Raw genomic sequence first — 23139 nt, 5'->3', positions numbered from 1 at the left:
TATGTACCATCCCTTTAAAGACTCACGTTCTACTTACTGTATGTACCATCCCTATAATGATTCACGTCCAGCTTACAGTATGTACCATCCCTTTAATGACTCACGTCGAGCTTACCGTATGTACCATCCCTTTAATGATTCACGTGCAGCTTACCATATGTACCATCCCTTTAATGACTCACGTCCAGCTTACAGTATGTACCATCCCTTTAATGATTCACGTCCAGCTTACAGTATGTACCATCCCTTTAATGACTCACGTCGAGCTTACCGTATGTACCATCCCTTTAATGATTCACGTCCAGCTTACCATATGTACCATCCCTTTAATGACTCATGTCCAGCTTACCATATGTACCATCCCTTTAATGATTCGCGGCCAGCTTACCATATGTACCATCCCTTTAATGACTCACTTCCAGCTTACCATATGTACCATCCCTTTAATGACTCACGTCGAGCTTACCGTATGTACCATCCCTTTAATGATTCACGTCCAGCTTACCATATGTACCATCCCTTTAATGACTCATGTCCAGCTTTCCGTATGTACCATCCCTTTAATGATTCACGTCCCGCTTACCATATGTACCATCCCTTTAATGATTCACGTCCAGCTTACCATATGTACCATCCCTTTAATGACTCACGTCCAGCTTACCATATGTACCATCCCTTTAATGATTCACGTCCAGCTTACCATATGTACCATCCCTTTAATGACTCATGTCCAGCTTTCCGTATGTACCATCCCTTTAATGATTCACGTCCCGCTTACCGTAGGTTTGGAAATGCCTGAATGGCTGGTGCAGATTGTGGCTGACGGCCTCCTTCAGCTTCAGCGCGGCAGAATCAAAGATGTAATCAGGGAGTTTGGCCTCGATGATCTGAACCGTGTTACTACCAGAAAGCCACGGCTGCACCGTCTGAATGTTCTGGACAAGGAAGAACGTTCTATAAAGTGACATGAATACTGCAGAAGTCTCTAATATAAACCCCCTGAACATCCACCTATTATGATATAAATAAATCAAAAACTCCATACAATGCTCCACATCCTCAGCATAGACATGGAATAAAAGCTGCCATGCTGTGTATCCTCAGTGGCCACTAAAGGGAGCTTAAAGGCCATCTGTCACCCCAAAAATTCAGAGTTAACCACTTATACATTTAAAGCGCACCTGTCAGCAGGATTGAGCTCAGTAAAATACATACATTGCCAGGTGGGTGCCACTACACTGATTAAAATGATACCTTAGTTGATTAAATCCGTCCTGTGGTTCTTGTGTAACCTTTACTTTCAGTTTGGAGATAATGATATGCTCGTGCTCTGGGGCGGCCTGTGGGGGGCACTCTATCTGGTGCTCTGCTTACATATTCATCTGTATGCTCCTATGACACCTTACTGTTTCTTCACTGACCTGCTTCCTATTTTACATAATGCATCTAGTAGTGTGGGGCTAGGTAAAATAGGAGGCAGGTCAGTGGACGATCAGTGAGCTGTCATAAGAGCATACACATGAATATGTAAGCAGAGCACCAGATAGAGCGCCCCCACACGCCGCGCCGGAGCATAAGCATATCATTATTTCCAAACTGAAAGCAAAGATTACACAAGAACCACAGGACGAATTTCATCAACTAAGGTATCATTTTACTCTGTGTAATGTCGCCCTCCTGACAGTGTATGTGGTTTACTCAGCACACTCCTGCTGACAGGTGCACTTTAATGGGGGACTGGAGTGGAGAGCCATCCCTTCATGGGGGCCCACCGGAGGATTCTCCAGTTCTCCTGTTGGCCAGTTCGAGCCTGTAAAAGTGTTCATGCTATCCAACTCTTCTACTTATAATTCTCATATATTTTTGCAATGTGTATTACAAAGTCAATATACTCGTTGTCCTACCCCTGCATGGGGGCCCACCGGAGGATACTGCTGCGGACGCTCATATACTAGGTGACAGCCAATAGCAATTGTAAATCAGCCAGTACTATATTTTTTTTTTTGCTGTGATATTCCAAAATGGTGGCAGCAAATTTCCATTTTTTTTACTGCAGTTTTTACCTGTGAGTCACACATGTACCTACTATAAAAAGTAAGTTGTCAGCATTGAAAAAAATCCTGATTCCTGAAGGGGCTTGGAGATCCGAGTTAATATAAATAGTACAACTTCTTCTACGTCCTGGAAGCTTGGATAGAAATCCATTTTCTTGTCATCAAATGTAAGTTGCATTTTGAAGATTGGTAAAAATTGCCCGTCTATCAGGTCAAATAAACGGACATAAGTTTCTACAGTTTTCTGCAGAAGGTCTCTCACCTGTGGGGGGAGAAATCAGCAAGTATATATTAGTGTTTATAAGGAGAAAAAATACATGACTACGAGAGTGGTGCAGAAAACAGGGAGATAGACTGGGCCATAAGAGAAGAAAGCTGCGTGACAACATTTACTGTGGGTGGGAAATCCTTCATCCCTTCAGGACCGGGTAATTTTTTGTTTTGCATTTTTTCCTTCTCTTCTTCAAAAAGCCATACATTTTTTAATTTTTCCATTGATATAGCTGCAAGAGGCTATGTAATGTGCTGTAGCTTAAACCCTTCCCAACATATGACATACTGTTATGTCATATGTCATGTTCCTGTAGATGTGCAAAATTTGGACCTGGGCCCCCACCAGCATGTTGGTCAGATGTATGGGCCCTTGTAGCATTCTAGATCCGATAATGATGCGCGTGTTCGCCTCTGCCTTGGATGTTTCCTGTAATAATTTCCCCCATCATAGCCCCATCCTATAATAATGTCTCTCATTCTAGGCCCCTTCCTGTTATAATATCCCCTATCCAGTGCCTCTTCCTGTTATAATATCCACCTTCTGTGTATAATAGCCCCCACCCTGAGCCCCTTTCAGCAATAACGTCCCAATCCTGGGCTCTTTCCTGTTATAATGTCCTTGGTCCTGGGCCTCTTACTGTAATAATGTCCCCCATCCTGGCCCCTTCCTATAACAATGTCACCCATCCTGGTACAATGCCCCCCATCCTATAACAATGTCTTCCATCCTGGTATCCTGTCCCCCATCCTAGGCCCCATTCTGGTATAATGACCTCCATCCTTGTGCCCTTCCTGGTTTAATGTCCTTCATCTTGGCCCATGTCATGGTATAATGACCCCCATTCTGGTATAATGCTCCCTATCCTGGGCCGCTTCCTTGTACAATGCCCCCCATCCTGAACACCTGCCTTGTATAATGCTCCCCATCCTTGGCCCCTTCCTTGTGACATGCTCCCCATCATGCGCCCCTTCCTTGTATAATGCTCCCCATCATGCGCCCCTTCCTTGTATAGTGCTCCCCATCCTGCGCCCCTTCCTTGTATAGTGCTCCCCATCTTGCGCCCCTTCCTTGCATAGTGCTCCCCATCCTGCGCCCCTTCCTTGTGTAATGCTCCCCATCTTGCGCCCCTTCCTTGTATAATGCTCCCCATCCTGCGCTCCTTCCTTGTGTAATGCACCTCATCCTAGGCTACTTCCTTGTATAATGCTCCCCATCTTGCACCCCTTCCTTGTGTAATGCTCCCCATCCTGCACCCCTTCCTTGTATAATGCTCCCCATCATGCGCCCCTTCCTTTTATAATGCTCCCCATCCTGCACCACTTCCTTGTGTAATGCTCCCCATCCTGCACCCCTTCCTTGTATAATGCTCTCCATCTTGCGCCCCTTCCTTCTGTAATGCTCCCCATCCTGCGCCCCTTCCTTGTGTAATGCTCCTCATCCTAGGCTACTTCCTTGTATAATGCTCCCCATCTTGGGACCCTTCCATGTCTAATTCTCCCCATCCTGGGACCCTTCCTTGTATAATGCCTCTCATCCTAGGCTACTTACTTGTATAATGCTCCCCATCCTGGTACCCTTCCTTGTCTAATTCCCACCATCCTGGGCCCTTTCCTTGTATAATACTCCCCATCCTGGGCCCCTTCCTTATATAATGCGCCCCTTCCTTGTCTAATGCTCCCCACCCTGAGCCCCTTCCTTGTATAATGCTCCCCATCCTGGGACCCTTCCTTGTCTAATTCCCCCCATCCTGGGCACCTTCCTTATATAATGCTCCCCATCCTGGGCCCCTTCCTTGTCTAATTCCCCCCATCCTGGGCCCTTTCCTTGTATAATGCTCCCCATCCTGGGCCCCTTCCTTGTATAATGCTCTCCATCCTGGGCCCCTTCCTTGTCTAATTCTCCCCACCCTGAGCCCCTTCCTTGTATAATGCTCCCCATCCTTGACCCTTTCCTGGTATAATGTTCTGTCGTTCTTTTCCAATGCATTAAATAAACAAAAATAAATGATTCTTCTTACCTTCCTCCGCTCCCACGACATGCGGCGTCTTCTTCTGTAGCTGATCTCAGTGTGCCGGCACGGGCAGCGCATGACGTCACTTCCATGCGTCGCTCGTGACTGGCACGCCGACATCAGCTACCGGCCTTTGATTGTCTGGCGGCATGCATTGCAGCTCAGGGACCCGGCATGTCCCTGCGCAGCAATATACTTCAGCCGGATGTGCGTCCTCAGACTGTGGATGTGCCATAAATATATGAGATGGGAATACCACTCTGAGTCTATGTTTGATCCAGAGATACAATAATGAACATGAATCCTTATATATCACGGATCTTGCAGCCGCCTTTACCTGGTTGGACATAAGTGTCGAGACGCAGTTATAAAAGGAATCCAATTTATCCACTTTAATCAACTGCAGGGCATCTTGATTGGCAAATAGATTGATCACTTTGGGGTACCAAGTGTTCAGCAACTTTTCTTCTGTCTTGGCACAAGCCAAGGATACGCTGCTCCTCAGGGATTCACATTCTACAGGACCCCTGGACCTGACAAAGAATAAAGCACTTTATCATATTAAACCTGACAGGGCACACCTGTGAAGTGAAGATCATTTCTGGTGACTACCTCTAAGCTCATCAAGAGAATGACAAGAGTGTGCAAAGCAGTCATCAAAGCAAAAGGTGGCTACTTTGAAGAACCTAGAATATAATACATATTTTCAGTTGTTTCACACTTTTTTGTTAAGTATATAATTCCACATGTGTTAATTCATAGTTTTGATGCCTTCAGTGTGAATGTACAATTTTCATAGTCATGAAAATACAGAAAAATCTTTAAATGAGAAGGTGTGTCCAAACTTTTGGTCTGTACTGTATATACAATATACATATATTTATATACACATATCCAGTATAGATATATATATATACACACACATATATACAGTATACATATATATACACATATATACAGTATACATATATATACACATATATACAGTATACATATATACACACACATATACAGTATACATATATACACACACATATACAGTATACATATATACACACACATATAAAGTATACATATATATACACATATATACAGTATACATATATACACACACATATAAAGTATACATATATATACACATATATACAGTATACATATATATAAACATATATACAGTATACATATATATACACCCATGTACAGTATACATATATATACACACATACAGTATACATATATACACACACATATACAGTATACATATATACACACACATATACAGTATACATATATACACACATACAGTATACATATATATACACCCATATAAAGTATACATATATATACACATATATACAGTATACATATATATACACCCATGTACAGTATACATATATATACACCCATATACAGTATACATATATATACACCCATATACAGTATACATATATACACACATATACAGTATACATATATACACACACATATACAGTATACATATATACACACATACAGTATACATATATATACACCCATATAAAGTATACATATATATACACATATATACAGTATACATATATATACACCCATGTACAGTATACATATATATACACCCATGTACAGTATACATATACATACACAGTATACATATATATACACCCATATACAGTATACATATATATACACCCATATACAGTATACATATATACACACATATACAGTATACATATATACACACATATACAGTATACATATATATACAGTATACATATATACACACATATACAGTATACATATATACACACATATACACTATACATATATATACAGTATACATATATACACACATATACAGTATACACATATACAGTATACATATATACACACACATATACAGTATACATATATACACACACATATACAGTATACATATATACACACACACACATATTGTCACGCTGTCTCTGTATACTGGAGGTAGGGGGCCTAAGCTGACCCTAAGCTGGGGCCCTGACTAATCCCTCAACCTGGAGGTACTGTTAAAGGTACAGAGGTCCAGGCCGCCAGCGTAACCCCTACCTCCTGAGGATCCCTGCACCTAAGTAATCTAGTCCTGAGAAGGACCCCGATCACAACAAAAGGGGACAAGTAATAATATGCCCACACACAGTACTTAGACGAACGAGACAGTACAAGGGAAAAACCAAAACCACCTTGCATACAAAAACTACACAACTACAACAGAGGGAACACCAACGGGAAAGGAGATAAATGATAAAGCGAGGAAGGGAAAAAACACTCCAAATGCACTTATCTCTGAAACTCCAAATACCACGATCCGCTCTGTTAGTCTGCATGAAATGCTTTCACCGACACTTCCCTAACAGACCAGCAGGCATTTGAAGGAGTCTCACTACAGCAGCATTGATTGCAGCTGGGCGAGGCTGGACCTCGTCTAGCACAGAGAGAGAGAGAATTAACTCCCTCACTGCCGAAAAACACAAAGCACCAAAAAGTCAGCTGCGAGAAGTCAGGCTGTGTAATCGTGATGATCTTCGTGGCGACACACCCGTGACAGTACCCCCCCTTCTACGAGGGGCCTCCGGACCCTCAGGGCCAGGTTTATCCGGGTGAGTCGTGTGGAAGGCCCGAACTAATCGGTCTGCGTTAATATCCGACGCAGGAACCCACATCCTCTCCTCAGGACCATACCCTTTCCAATGAACCAGGTACTGAAGGGATCGGTGATTAAAGCCTGAATCGATGACCCTCGATACCTGGAACTCCAAGTTACCCTTGACCACCACTGGAGGGGGAGGTAAAGGTGACGGTACCACCGGCGCCACATACCTCTTAAGCAACGATCTGTGGAACACGTTGTGAATTTTAAACGTAGGGGGGAGGTCAAGACAGAATGCCACCGGATTAATAATAGAACTGATTCTGTACGGCCCGATGAACCTGGGACCCAGTTTCCAGGAGGGAACCTTAAGTTTTATATTCCTGGTAGACAACCATACCAGATCGTTCACACTTAGGTCCGGACCAGACACTCTCCTCCTATCAGCCATACGTTTGTATCGGTTCCCCATAGTATTCAGATTCTTCAGCACCCCTCTCCATACTGAAGCGAGTGATGAGGAAAATCGTTCCTCCTCAGGAACCCCCGAAGAGCCCCCCCTACTGAAAGTACAAAACTGGGGGTGAAAACCATATGCCCCAAAAAACGAGGACTTACCAGTGGACTCGCTCCGCCTATTATTAAGAGCAAACTCTGCCAGAGGTAAGAAAGAAGCCCAGTCCTCCTGGTTCTCTGACACAAAACACCGGAGATATGTCTCCAAGCTCTGGTTCATACGTTCCGTCTGACCATTGGTCTGAGGATGAAAAGCCGATGAGAACGACAAATGCATCCCCCGCCGTGCACAAAATGCCTTCCAGAACTTGGACACAAACTGAGACCCCCGATCAGACACCACCTCGGAGGGTACCCCGTGAAGCCTCACAATCTCCCCAATGAACACCTGCGCAAGAGTTTTAGCATTAGGGAGAGCCGGAAGAGCGATAAAATGTGCCATCTTGCTGAACCTGTCCACTACAACGAGTATGACCGTTTTACCCGAAGACGGAGGGAGGTCCGTAATAAAGTCCATAGACAGATGAGTCCAAGGACGCTCCGGGATCTTCAAAGGTAAGAGGGCCCCAGACGGACGGGTATGTGAGGTCTTAGAGCGCGCACAAACCCCACAGGACGCGACAAAAGTTACCACCTCCTTATGTAAGTTAGGCCACCAAAACCGACGCGAGAGGAGATCCACAGTTGCTCTACTCCCCGGGTGTCCTGCAAAAACTGAGTTATGGTGTGCCTCGATCACCTTTTGTCGCAACTGATCTGGAACAAACAGTCTCCCCGGAGGTCCAACAGGGGCGTCCCCCTGAGCCTCCAATACCTCCTCCTCCAGCTCAGAGCATACTGCCGAAACCACCACCCCCTCCTGAAGGATAGGAATCGGGTCGTCCGTATTCCCGGCCCCAGGGAAACTACGAGATAAGGCATCCGCCTTTACATTTTTTGTCCCAGGACGATATGTAACGACAAAATTAAACCTGGTAAAAAACAATGACCACCTAGCTTGTCTGGGATTCAGACGTTTCGCGGACTCCAGATATAGCAGGTTCTTGTGATCGGTGATGACGGTGACCGGATGGACTGCCCCCTCCAAAAAATGGCGCCACTCCTCAAAAGCTAACTTAATGGCCAAGAGTTCCCTATTGCCGACATCGTAATTCCTCTCAGCGGACGACAATTTTTTAGAGAAAAAGGCGCACGGATGCCACTTACCAGGGGACGAACCTTGTGACAATACTGCTCCCACCCCTACCTCGGAAGCGTCTACCTCTACAATGAATGGCTGTGACGCATCAGGTTGAATGAGTATGGGTGCCGAGGCAAAACATTTTTTCAAGGAGGAGAATGCTTGACAAGCCTTGTCAGACCACCTAGAAAAATCCGTCCCCTTTTTAGTCATGTCTGTGAGAGGCTTAACCATGGACGAGAAATTACGAATGAACTTCCGGTAATAATTAGCAAACCCCAGGAAACGTTGTAGTGCCTTAAGATTCTCTGGCCGATCCCACTCAAGAACTGCCCGCACTTTCCCAGGGTCCACACGAAAACCGGACGCTGAAACCAGGAAGCCTAAAAACTGGAGTTCCTGTACGGCGAACACACACTTTTCCCATTTGGCATACAGTTTATTATCCCGCAAGATCTGTAACACCTGCCTAACGTGCTCCTGATGAGACACCAGATCCGGCGAGTAAATTAAGATATCATCCAGATATATGACAACAAACTGTCCCACCAGGCGGCGAAAAATGTCATTAACAAAGTGTTGGAACACCGCCGGGGCATTAGTCAGACCGAATGGCATGACAAGGTTCTCATAATGCCCCTCCGGAGTGTTAAACGCCGTCTTCCACTCATCCCCCTCCTTCATCCTAATCAGATTGTACGACCCCTGAGATCCAACTTAGAGAACCATTTGGCGCCCACGATCTGATTAAAGAGATCGGGAATAAGTGGGAGCGGATACGGATCTCGGACCGTAATCCGATTAAGTTCACGGAAATCCAGGCAAGGGCGTAGGCCTCCATCTTTCTTCTTAACAAAGAAGAACCCCGCAGCCACCGGTGAAGATGAAGGTCTAATATGCCCCTTAGCCAGACTTTCTGAAATATAATCCTTCATGGCCTGCCTCTCAGGACCAGAAAGGTTATACAACCTAGCTTTAGGTAACTTGGCCTCAGGGAGCAGTTTTACAGAACAGTCATACTCGCGATGAGGAGGTAGTTCCTGACACCCTTTCTCCGAGAATACATCCTCAAAGTCCGCCAGAAATGGAGGTAAGACCCAAGGAGTAACCGCACCGATGACCGTGTTCATGCAGTTTTTATTACAGAATTTACTCCATTGGCTTATCTCTCTGGTTTGCCAATTAATAACCGGGTTATGCTTAGTTAACCAAGGAAGGCCCAACACTATAGGAGTGGGAAGACCCTCCAACACGTAGCAAGACAACAGTTCTTTATGTATCGCCCCCACTTGAAGTTTTACGTCATGCACAGCTTGCAAAAAACTTCCCTGACCGAGAGGCCTGGCATCGATCGAGAATATGGGGATGGGTTTAGCCAACTCACTCAATCGCATACCTTGAACCCGGGCAAACCAAGCATCAACCAGATTAGCCCCGGCCCCACTATCCAGAAGAACAGATATCCTCTCAGTTCTCGTACCCACCACCACCTCCGCCGGTACGAGAAACTGAGACGAACCTAGGGACGAAATACCTACTCCCAGATTGCCGTCCACCACACAACCTGGGATCAACAGTTTTCCGACGACTCTTCACTCTGCAAGGGACGGGATGGACACCCCCCAATAAAATGTCCCTTTCTCCCGCAGAAGAAACACCTTCCTGTCTTATGGCGCACCACCGGTCCCCTCCCCCGAAATGATGTCCCTCCTAATTGCATAGGCTCCTCTGGACTGACCAGGGGAACCACCATATGAGGGGACCTTGTAGGAGGTGGAGTCATCACAGGGGGTAGAGTTATCCCGCACCTCTCCCGAAGCCGTCTGTCAACGCGAATAGCAAGGGCCATAGCGGCTTCCAGTGACGCGGGAGAGTCATACTGTGCCAACACATCCTGTAATTTGTCGGATAAACCTTGACAAAACTGGCTCCTAAGAGCCGGGTCATTCCACTGGGTGTCCGTGGCCCACCTACGGAACTCCGAACAGAATTCCTCCGCCGGACGATCTCCCTGCTGAATCCTACGTAACTTAGACTCAGCAAGGGAGATCCGATCTGGGTCATCATATACGAGTCCCAGAGCAGCGAAAAACCTATCCACTGACTGGAGAGCCGGGGAGCCCGAGGGAAGAGAGAACGCCCAAGATTGTGGGTCCCCTTGTAGGAGCGAGATGACAATTCCCACCCTTTGTTCTTCACTCCCCGATGACCGAGGCCGCAGCCGAAAGTACAACTTGCATGCCTCCCGGAAAACAAAAAACTTGTCCCGCCCCCCAGTGAACCTGTCAGGGAGAGCTACTTTAGGTTCTGGTCCGGCTTGCTCGCGAGGATACAAAACCTTGGACCTAACGTCCGCCAGCTTCATGGACAAACTCTGCAACTGCCGAGCTAGACCGGCTACTGGATCCATGGTAGCTGGAGAAAAACTAAGTGGTCGGTGAAAATGTCACGCTGTCTCTGTATACTGGAGGTAGGGGGCCTAAGCTGACCCTAAGCTGGGGCCCTGACTAATCCCTCAACCTGGAGGTACTGTTAAAGGTACAGAGGTCCAGGCCGCCAGCGTAACCCCTACCTCCTGAGGATCCCTGCACCTAAGTAATCTAGTCCTGAGAAGGACCCCGATCACAACAAAAGGGGACAAGTAATAATATGCCCACACACAGTACTTAGACGAACGAGACAGTACAAGGGAAAAACCAAAACCACCTTGCATACAAAAACTACACAACTACAACAGAGGGAACACCAACGGGAAAGGAGATAAATGATAAAGCGAGGAAGGGAAAAAACACTTCAAATGCACTTATCTCTGAAACTCCAAATACCACGATCCGCTCTGTTAGTCTGCATGAAATGCTTTCACCGACACTTCCCTAACAGACCAGCAGGCATTTGAAGGAGTCTCACTACAGCAGCATTGATTGCAGCTGGGCGAGGCTGGACCTCGTCTAGCACAGAGAGAGAGAGAATTAACTCCCTCACTGCCGAAAAACACAAAGCACCAAAAAGTCAGCTGCGAGAAGTCAGGCTGTGTAATCGTGATGATCTTCGTGGCGACACACCCGTGACACATATCTATAATATAACCGGGGATGCGTGTTTCTGTCCGAAGCCTCTATAGACTGCGCATGCGTGACGCGCAGTCTGGCTCCAGAGAGAAGCACGCATCCAGTCGTTACAGGTAACAGGAGGTGTATGGCGCCGGAGATCGCGGTATGCGTAGACACTGAACGCATACTGCGATCTCCGGCGCCATACTTACATACTTACCTGACCAGGAGGAGCGTTGCCTCGGTGCCTCTCTTCGCTGGAGACCGGGGGGGGGGAGTGAAGGTGTCGGACCGGCGCGTGCGCATTGCGCTATTGGCGCCATTTTACTGAAGACACATTTGCAAATCGCACCGGACAGCGCGGTGGCGTACAGAGAAGAAAAGTGAGTATAACTGTTTATTTTTTTCGTATGTGTGTACAGTGTGAAAGGGATGAGGGGGCCGCACATAACAGGATTGTGGGGTGAGGAGACCATGCATATATTAGGATTGGGGGGGTGAGGGGTACCACACATACCAGGATTGGGGGTGAGGGGTACCACACATACCAGGATTGGGGGTGAGGGGTACCACGCATACCAGGATTGGGGGGTGAGGGGTACCACGCATACCATGATTGGGGGGTGAGGGGTATCACGCATACCAGGATTGGGCGGTGAGGGGTGCCACACATACCAGGATTGGGGGGTGAGGGGTGCCACACATACCAGGATTGGGGGGTGAGGGGTGCCACACATACCAGGATTGGGGGGTGAGGGGTGCCACACATACCAGGATTGGGGGGTGAGGGGTATCACGCATACCAGGAATGGGGGGTGAGGGGTAACACGCATACCAGGATTGGGGGGTGAGGGGACGATGCATACGAGGATTGGGGGGTGAGGGGACCATGCATACCAGGATTGAGGGTGAGGGGTGCCACGCATACCGGGATTGGGGATGAGGGGTGCCACGCATACCGGGATTGGGGATGAGGGGTGCCACGCATACCGTGATTGGGGATGAGGGGTGCCACGCATACTGGGATTGGGGATGAGGGGTGCCACGCATACTGGGATTGGGGATGAGGGGTGCCACACATACAAGGATTGGGGATGAGGGGTGCCACACATTCCGGGATTGGGGATGAGGGGTACCACGCATACTGGGATTGGGGATGAGAGGTGCCACACATACAAGGATTGGGGATGAGGGGTGCCACGCATACCAGGATTGGGGGTGAGGGGTACCATGTATACCAGAATTGGGGGGTGAGGGGACCATGCATACCAGGACTGGGGGTGAGGGGTGCCATGTATACCAGAATTGGGGGGTGAGGGGACCATGCATACCAGGATTGGGGAATGAGGGGTGCCATGTATACCAGTATTGGGGAATGAGAGGTGCCATGAATACCAGGATTGGGGGGTGAGGGGTGCCATGCATACCAGTATTGGTGGGTGAGGGGTGCCATGCATACCAGGATTGGGGGGTGAGGGGTGCCACGCATACCAGGATTGGGGGGTGGAGGGACCATACATACCAGGATTAGGGGGTGAGGGGTGCCATGCATACCACAATAGGATGGGGGCAGCACAAATACCAGGATGGGAGACCACATACCAATAAAAATGCTCGCCCCCCGGGAATTGAACGGGTTCAATAGCTAGTATATATATACACGCATATATACAGTAATACAGCATATACATACACTTATATATACTGTATATACACACACACATATATACAGTAATACAGCATATACATACACACATATATACTGTATATACACACACACATATATACACTGTATATATACACACACACATATATACAGTAATACAGCATATACACACACATATATATACTGTATATATACACACACACATATATACTGTATATATACACACACACATATATATACTGTATATACACACACACATATATACTGTATACATACACACACATATATATACTGTATATATACACACACACATATATATACTGTATATATACACACACACACATATATACTGTATATATACACACACATATATACAGTAATACAGCATATACATACACATATATATACTGTATATATACACACACACATATATACACTGTATATATACACACACACACATATATACAGTAATAAAGCATATACACACATACATATATATATACTGTATATACACACACACACATATATACTGTATATACACACACACACACATATATACTGTATATACACACACATATATATACTGTATACATACACACACACATATATATACTGTATATACACACACATACACACATATATACAGTAATACAGCATATACACACACACATATATACTGTATATATATGACGCGCCCCCTGGGCCATGTTGCGCTGCGTTGCGCACGCGGGGGATACCCGGAGCCGGATCTCGATGGGGGTAGTAGTCCTTGTGGCGGTGACCCGGTCCGTGCCCAGGGTGTCAAACTAAGTGGCAGTCTATGGCAGTAGATGTTAACTTGGATGTCGACTACGCCACCCGTTGAGTGCGGCTTTGCAGCCGCCGCTGCAGAACAGTCCGCTGAGGCCGGTGGTATGGGTGCAGCGATGATGGTATAACCCCCAACGGGAGGGGTATGGCCTCAGGGCAGCAGGTGAAGATGATGGGGGTTGTGACGGTCAGTAAGAAGAGTCAGAGTCAGGAGATGCAGTTTCAGGGGTTTTACTCACAAGTGTTCTCTCAGTCACTCTGGCCTTGAGTGACCACCCGAGCCGTGCTGCGTCCACCAGGTCCTGGACTCGGCTAACCCCCAGGCAGTTCTGAAGCGTGGTCCTGAGCTCCCTTCTCTCTCTCTGTCTCTGGCCGTTCCCACCAGGGATCCACCTTTGGCTGGCTCCCTCGGGTCTCTTAGTGGTCAAACCTCCTCTGGGTTCCCTGACCCCATGCTTGGTGTGCCTTTCTGGTGGATTTGGTGAGGGTCGTGGCAAATCTTGACCACGACCTCTGGTTCCTGGCTGAGGATAAGTGGCCTCCACCAGTTCGGGTTCCGGTACCCGTGTCCGCCAACCCTTCACCCTTTCTGGTCTGTTTCTGGGTTCTTGGGGTTCCCTCTGTCTTTCTCTCTGGGTCCTTCTTTCTCCTCTCTCCTCTGCAGGCTTGGCTCTGGAGCTGGGCCCAGCCGGAGCCACAGCTCCCTGTCAGCCCTCCTGGCTGAACTCTTCTGCTCTGCTCCTCAGGCTAAAAAAACCCTGTCCTAAGATGGTGCCCACCTTATATACTCCCTCTATGTGTGAGCCCAGGTGACTAGCACCCAATGAGCTCCTAGCTTTACCCAGACTACTCCCCCTATCTGCCCCTACACTACTGGGATGTTCCACCCCCCTCCCACTCCAGCCAGGGACAGACGCTGTCGTACCTGCACATATACTTGGTGGGAGTACCGTAGTTCTGTCCCCCGGAAATGGGATGTATGTAGTCCATGCAGCCTACTGAGCTCAGTCCCACACTTCATCCTTACCCGGGAGTGGAATACCACACCTCTGGAGTGAGGTGCAATACCCCTGTAGCAGCCGAATCCTCAGGGTGCTACATATACACACACACATATATATACTGTATATACACACACACATATATACTGTATATACACACACACATATATACTGTATATACACACACACATATATATACTGTATATACACACACACACACACACATATATATACTGTATATACACACACACATATATAGCTACAGGCCCCGCAGCGTCCTCTGTGTCTCTGTACAGATATAAGTGTAACACGTACTGGATCCAGCACAGGTGACAGTCTGCCATAGAGCTGACGTGCAGTACATACACTGTGTTATGGGGGCGCTCACCTGTGCGGACCCCGCGCTCCAGCCGCTACTTCTCTGCTCATATAAGGTCTCTCTTTCTGCCATTAAATAATTCGGTTGTCATGGCAGCGGAGGCGGGGCGTTGGTAGGGGGCGTGTCTGGTATAGGGCAGATTGGGGCGGGGCTGTCATGCAGTGCTTGTCTCATCGCTGTAATTTCCTGCTGATGCCACCTGGTGGACAGCATTGGTCAGTACACGCTGAGAATGCTCACATGGTGGGGGAGGGGCAGCTTATATATGTATATATACAGTCACAATGCAGCTAGGGGTGTGTTCACTCAGTGTTTTTTTAAACATTTTTTTCCACATTATAAAACTCAGAGTTGTCAGGAAAAGCATTGCATGTATTTTTGATGTATGACTCATACTAAATACATTTTTGAAGATTTTTTTTAATCTTCCATCCTATACTCGGGCTCTGGCTGTATATTGTTGTGGCCCCGGGACTTGCTTAGATCCGCTGGGTGGCATTGCCAGCTATATTGCAGTAAATGGGTGACCTGAAATCCCACATTTATCCTGTGACCAGTTAGGGACTGTATTTTCTTAAAGAAGGGGCTCGTGTTATTAATCCCAGACAATCCATTAATGGAGTTTCCAGTAGTATAATAATGATGATTTATCCTGGGGATGGGTTATCAATATCAGATCGGTGGGCTCCGACACGCGGCACCGGCTCTACCCATCAGCTGATTGCAGCGCTCAAGTGTAAATAGTGTGAAGATTGAACATCACCGCTCCATTCACTGTACTGCGGGTCCTGCAGATCAGCTAATATTCATGTAATAGGAGCTGATCTGCAGCACCAGGTAGCAGCCACTACACAGTGACCAGAGCTGTGATGTTCAGCTCCTCAACAATGTTTACATCTGACCTCTGCCAGAGTTTCAAACAACTGAGTAGTGGAGGTGCCACGTGCCGGACCCCCACAAATCTGATATTAATGAGCTAACCAGGGGATAGGCCATCAATATGTTTGCCCTGGAAATTCCCTTTAAGGCCCACCTGCACATACTATGTATATAATATATATATATGGCAAAGAGTGGGAAGGGGTTAATCACAGGCTCATAAAACGGACAAACAATACAAATATTGGTTCTATCTTTTACACATTTGGGGTAGCCCTTAAGAGGGCCGTTGGGTCAAAGAGAGAGAGAGAAAGAGAGGGGAGGGAGAGATACCGGGAGATACCAAGAGAGAGAAAAAAAGAGACCCAACCAGTGCAAGGCTAAGCCGGGCAGGCGGCAGCGGCTATTTATACCCACTGCTGATCTCTGATTGGTGGAAAATCTGGGTGTGGCTGCTCTGTGATTGGTCAGCATTATGACCTCACAGTGGCGATGACTCATACCTCCTGGGTGGTTCTTCTGGGCGGTTCTGTTTTCTGACTGGTGGAAATTCTAATCAGCATTATGACCTCACAGTGGCCGTGACTCATGTTTCATGGACTGTTCTATCTGGGTGACCTGAAACATGCTGCTCTTTGATTGGTGGAAATTCAAGTCATCTTCATGACATCACAATCAGCATGTTATTACTGCTGAGATGTTCAGTTTCTTCCTAAATTTCCTACGTTTTGTCCTAATTTATTAGCACATATATACCACTCATTCCTACAATCAAAGGATCAGGAAACCACTCTGAAATCAATATCCTACAATTTACCCCAACAGCAGAAAAAACAACTATACACAAAATACCAAAATATATATCAGATTATTAATAAGCAAATAAAAGACACAATCACATAAAAATAATTTTTAGAAAGGTGTAGAAAAAATGCTGTAAAGTAAGAGCGCTTCAAAAATAGAAATGTTAATGATTTATTTAATCAATTATCAAAATACAAGTGAATGAACAAACGAAAAATCTAGATCCAATCAATATTTGGTGTGACCAACTTTTCACTTTAAAGCAGCATCAATTCTTCTAGGTACACCTGCGCAAAGTCAGGGATTTTGTAATAATACAGTCAGGTGTCTGGTCATACACCATGGCAAGACTGAGCAAGAATACACAAGGAAGTTATACTACATCAGCAAGGTCTCTAAGGCACAAATTTCAAAGCAGATTGAGGGTTCAAGATGTGTCATTCAAGCACTTATGAAGAAGCACAAGAAAATGTGCAACGTTGAGGTCAGTGGATGCAGTGGTCGGCCAAGGAAACTTAGTGCAGCAGATGTATGACACATTATGGTTACTTTCCTTCAAAAGCGGAAGATGTCCAGCAGTGCCATCAGCTCAGAACTGGCAGCAACCAGTGGGACTCAGCTTCACTCATCTACTGTTCAGAGAAGACTGGCCAGAAGTGGTCTTCATAGCAGAATTGTGGCGCAAAAGCCATATCTTCCACATCAAAACAAGGCCAAGTGACTCAACTATGCATTAAAACAGAGGAACCAGGGTGTAGAAAATTGGCAGGATGTGCTCTTGACAGTTGAGTCAAAATATGAAAAATGTTTTTATTACAGAAGAGATTTTGTTCACTGAAGGACTGGAGAGCAGTACAATAATGAGTGTCTGTGGGCAATAGTGATGCATAAGCACGGTGGAGGGTCCTGTAAGTTTGGGGCTGCATTTCAGCAAATGGAGGTGGAAATTGGGTCAGAATTATTGGTTCCCTCAATGCTGAGATATAGAGGCAGATACTTATCCATCATGCAATATCATCATGGAGGTGTCTGATTGGATCCAAATGTTTTCTTCAGCAGAACAACAACCCCAAACGTACAGCCAATATCATTAAGAATTATCTTCAATGTAAAGAACAAGGAGTCCTGGAAATGATCTGGTCCCACCCAGTGGAGTAACTAGAGTCTGATAGGCCCCCACCTGCATGTTGGTCAGATGTATGGGCCCTTGTAGCGTTCTGGATCCTATAAAGATACAGTATATGTGTTCTCTCCCTATGTAGTAATGTCCCCCATCCTGGCTCCTCATTGAAATAATCTCCCACATGCTGGGCCTTATGCTATAACATTTTCCCCCACCTGTGCCCCTGTCTGGTAATGTCCCCATTCTGGCATCATTTCCTTCATTCTGGTTTAATGTCCCCATCCTGGTATAGTGTCCCCATTTTGATATAATGTCCCCATTTTGGCATAATGTCTCTAACCTGGTATAATATCCCCCATGCTGGTGTAATGCTCCCAATTCTGCTAAAATGTCCCCAAAGCTGGTATAATGCCCCAGATCCTGGTATAGTATCTCCAGTTCTGGCATAATGTCCCCCATGCTGCTATAATATCCCCCATACTGGTATAATATCATCATTGTGATATAATGTCCCCCATCCTGGTATAACATCATCATTGTGATATAATGTCCCCATTCTGATATAGTGTCACCCATCCGGGTATGGTGTACCCCATTCTGGTATAGTGTCCCTTATTCTGGTATAATGTCCCCAATTCTGGTATAATTTCCCCTTTCTGATATAATGTCCCCATTCTGATTTAATGTCCCCCTTCCTGGTATATTGTCCCCATTCTGATATATTGTCCCCATTTTGATATACAGTTAGGCCATATATATTTAGACAGAGACAACATTTTTCTAATTTTGGTTCTAGACATTACCACAATGAATTTTAAGCAAAACAATTCAGATGCAGTTGAAGTTCAGACTTTCAGCTTTCATTTGAGGGGATCCACATTAAAATTGGATGAAGGGTTTAGGAGTCTCAGCTCCTTTACATGTGCCACCCTGTTTTTAAAGGGACCAAAAGTAATTGGACCGATTAAATAATTGTAAATAAAATGTTCATTTCTAGTACTTGGTTGAAAACCCTTTGTTAGCAATGACTGCCTGAAGTCTTGAACTCATGGACATCACCAGACGCTGTGTTTCCTCCTTTTTGGTGCTCTGCCAGGCCTTCACTGCGGTGGTTTTCAGTTGCTGTTTATTTGTGGGCCTTTCTGTCTGAAGTTTAGTCTTTAACAAGTGAAATGCATGCTCAATTGGGTTGAGATCAGGTGACTGACTTGGCCATTCAAGAATATTCCACTTCTTTGCTTTAATAAACTCCTGGGTTGCTTTGGCTTTATGTTTTGGGTCATTGTCCATCTCTAGTAAGAAACGACGACCCCTCAGTTTGGCTGCATTTGGCTGGATCTGAGCACACAGTATGGCTCTGAATACTTCAGAATTCATTCAGCTGCTTCTGTCCTGTGTCACATCATCAATAAACACTAGTGACCCAGTGCCACTGGCAGCCATGCATGCCCAAGCCATCACACTGCCTCCGCCGTGTTTTACAGATGATGTGGTATGCTTTGGATCATGAGCTGTACCACGCCTTCGCCATACTTTTCTCTTTCCATCATTCTGGTAGAGGTTGATCTTGGTTTCATCTGTCCAAAGAATGTTCTTCCAGAACTGTGCTGGCGTTTTTAGATGTTTTTTAGCAAAGTCCAGTCTAGCCTTTTTATTCTTGATGCTTATGAGTGGCTTGCACCGTGCAGTGAACCCTCTGTATTTACTTTCATGCAGTCTTCTCTTTATGGTAAATTTGGATATTGATACGCCTACCTCCTGGAGAGTGTTGTTCACTTGGTTGGCTGTTGTGAAGGGGCTTCTCTTCACCATGGAGATTATTCTGCGATCATCCACCACTGTTGTCTTCCGTGGGCGCCCTGGTCTTTTTGCATTGATGAGTTCACCAGTGCTTTCTTTCTTTCTCAGGATGTACCAAACTGTAGATTTTGTCACTCCTAATATTGTAGCAATTTCCAGGATGTTTTTTTTCTGTTTTTGCAGCTTAAGGATGGCTTGTTTCACCTGCATGGAGAGCTCCTTTGACCGCATGTTTAATTCACAGCAAAACCTTCCAAATGCAAGCACCACACCTCAAATCAACTCCAGGCCTTTTATCTGCTTAATTGAGAATGACATAAAGAAGGGATTGCCCACACCTGTCCCATGAAATAGCCTTGAAGTCAATTGTCCAATTACTTTTGGTCCCTTTAAAAACAGGGTGGCACATGTTAAGGAGCTGAAACTCCTAAACCCTTCATCCAATTTTAATGTGGATACCCTCATATGAAAGCTGAAAGTCTGAACTTCAACTGCATCTGAATTGTTTTGTTTAAAATTCATTGTGGTAATGTCAAGAACCAAAATTAGAAAAATGTTGTCTCTGTCCAAATATATATGGACCTAACTGTAGCGTCCTTCATCTTGGTAAAATGTCCCCATACTAGTATAGTGACCCCATTCTGGTATAATGTCCCCATCCTGGTATGGTATCTACTGAGCTGCCATCCTGGGGATGTGTTATCAATATCAGATCGGTGGGCCCCGACACGCGGTACTGGCTCTACCCATCAGTTGTTTGCAACACTCAGATGTAAACAGTTTGAAGATCTTAACATCACTGCTCCATTCACTGTACTGTGGGTCCTGCAAGTCAGCTAATATTCATGGAATAGGAGCTGATCTGCAGCACCAGGTAGCAGCCACTACACAGTGACCAGAGCTGTGATGTTCAGCTCCTCAACAATGTTTACATCTGACCTCTGCCAGAGTTTCAAACAACTGAGTAGTGGAGGTGCCACGTGCCGGACCTCCACAAATCTGATATTAATGAGCTAGCCAGGGGATAGGCCATCAATATGTTTGTCCTGGAAATTCCCTTTAAGGCCCACCTGCACATACTATGTATATAATATATATATATGGCAAAGAGTGGGAAGGGGTTAATCACAGGCTCATATAACGGACAAACAACACAAATATTGGTTCTATCTTTTACACATTTGGGGTAGCCCCTAAGAGGGCCGTTGGGTCAAAGAGAGAGAGAGAGGGGAGGGAGAGATACCGGGAGATACCAAGAGAGAGAAAAAAAGAGAGACCCAACCAGTGCAAGGCTAAGCCGGGCAGGCGGCAGCGGCTATTTATACCCACTGCTGATCTCTGATTGGTGGAAAATCTGGGTGTGGCTGCTCTCAGATTGATGAAAAATCTGGGTGTGGCTGCTCTGTGATTGGTCAGCATTATGATCTCACAGTGGCGATGACTCATACCTCCTGGGTGGTTCTTCTGGGCGGTTCTGTTTTCTGACTGGTGGAAATTCTAATCAGCATTATTACCTCACAGTGGCCGTGACTCATGTTTCATGGACTGTTCTATCTGGGTTACCTGAAACATGCTGATCTGATTGGTGGAAATTCAAGTCATCTTCATGACATCACAATCAGCATGTTATTACTGCTGAGATGTTCAGTTTTTTCCTAAATTTCCTACCTTTTGTCCTAATTTATTAGCACATATATACCACTCATTCCTACAATCAAAGGATCAGGAAACCACTCTGAAATCAATATCCTACAATTTACCCCAACAGTAAAAAAAACAACTATACACAAAATACCAAAAGATATATCAGATTATTAACCCCTTAAGCCCCGCGGGTGGTTTGCACGTTAATGACCGGGCCAATTTTTACAATTCTGACCACTGTCACTTTATGAAGTAATTACTCTGGAACGCTTCAACGGATCCCCCTGATTCTGAGATTGTTTTTTCGTGACATATTGTACTTCATGATTGTGGAAAAATTTCTTCGATATCACTTGCGTTTATTTGTGAAAAAAACGGAAATTTGGTGAAAATTTTGAAAATTTTGCAATTTTCAAAATGTGAATTTTTAAGCCCTGAAATCAGAGCGATATGTCACACAAAAGAGTTAATAAATAACATTTCCCACATGTCTACTTTACATCAGCACAATTTTGGAACCAAAATTTTTTTTTGTTAGGGAGCTATAAGGGTTAAAAGTTGACCAGCGATTTCTCATTTTTCCGACAAAATTTACAAAACCATTTTTTTAGGGACCACATCACATTTGAAGTCACTTTGAGAGGTCTTTATGACAGAAAATACCCAAAAGTGACACCATTCTAAAAACTGCACCCCTCAAGGTGCTCAAAACCACATTCAAGAACTTTATTAACCCTTCAGGTGCTTCACAGGAATTTTTTGAATGTGGAAGAAAAAAATGAACATTTAACTTTTTTCACAAAAATGTTACTTTAGACACAATTCTTTTTATTTTCACAGGGGTAACAAGAAAAAATGGACCGCAAAATTTGTTGTGCAATTTCCCCTGGGCACGCAGATACCCAATATTTGGGGAAAAAACACTGTTTGGGCGCACTGTAGGGCTCGGAAGGGAAGGAGCGCCATTTGACTTTTTGATTGTAAAATTTGCTTGAATAATTAGCGGACACCATGTTGCGTTTAGAGAGCCCCTGTGTGCCCAAACATTGGAGCTCCCCCACAAGTGACCCCGTTTTGGAAACTAGACCCCCCAAGGCACCTATCTAGATGCATAGTGAGCACTTGCAACCCCCAGGTGCTTCACAAATTGATTCGTAAAAATGAAAAAGTGAAAAAAAAAACACTTTTTCATTGTTACGAATCAATTTGTGAAGCACCTAGGGGTTCCAAGTGCTCACTATGCATCTAGATAGGTGCCTTGGGGGGTCTAGTTTCCAAAATGGGGTCACTTGTTGGGGAGTTCCAATGTTTGGGCACACAGGGACTCT

The 23139-nt window shown here is 45.4% G+C and overlaps 1 pseudogene; it reads right to left on the bottom strand.

The window, feature by feature from the left end:
* Positions 1 to 23139, bottom strand: part of LOC141239979 (dynein axonemal heavy chain 12-like) — a 59055-nt pseudogene that overhangs the window by 23934 nt on the left and 11982 nt on the right.

Source organism: Phyllobates terribilis, unplaced genomic scaffold, assembly GCF_046119375.1.
Source record: "Phyllobates terribilis strain yellow unplaced genomic scaffold, ASM4611937v1 Scaffold_780__1_contigs__length_684500, whole genome shotgun sequence".
In the NCBI taxonomy this organism is placed as follows: domain Eukaryota; kingdom Metazoa; phylum Chordata; class Amphibia; order Anura; family Dendrobatidae; genus Phyllobates; species Phyllobates terribilis.
The sequence above is the reverse complement of the archived record's forward strand: the minus strand, read 5'-3'. Positions and strand labels throughout refer to the sequence as shown.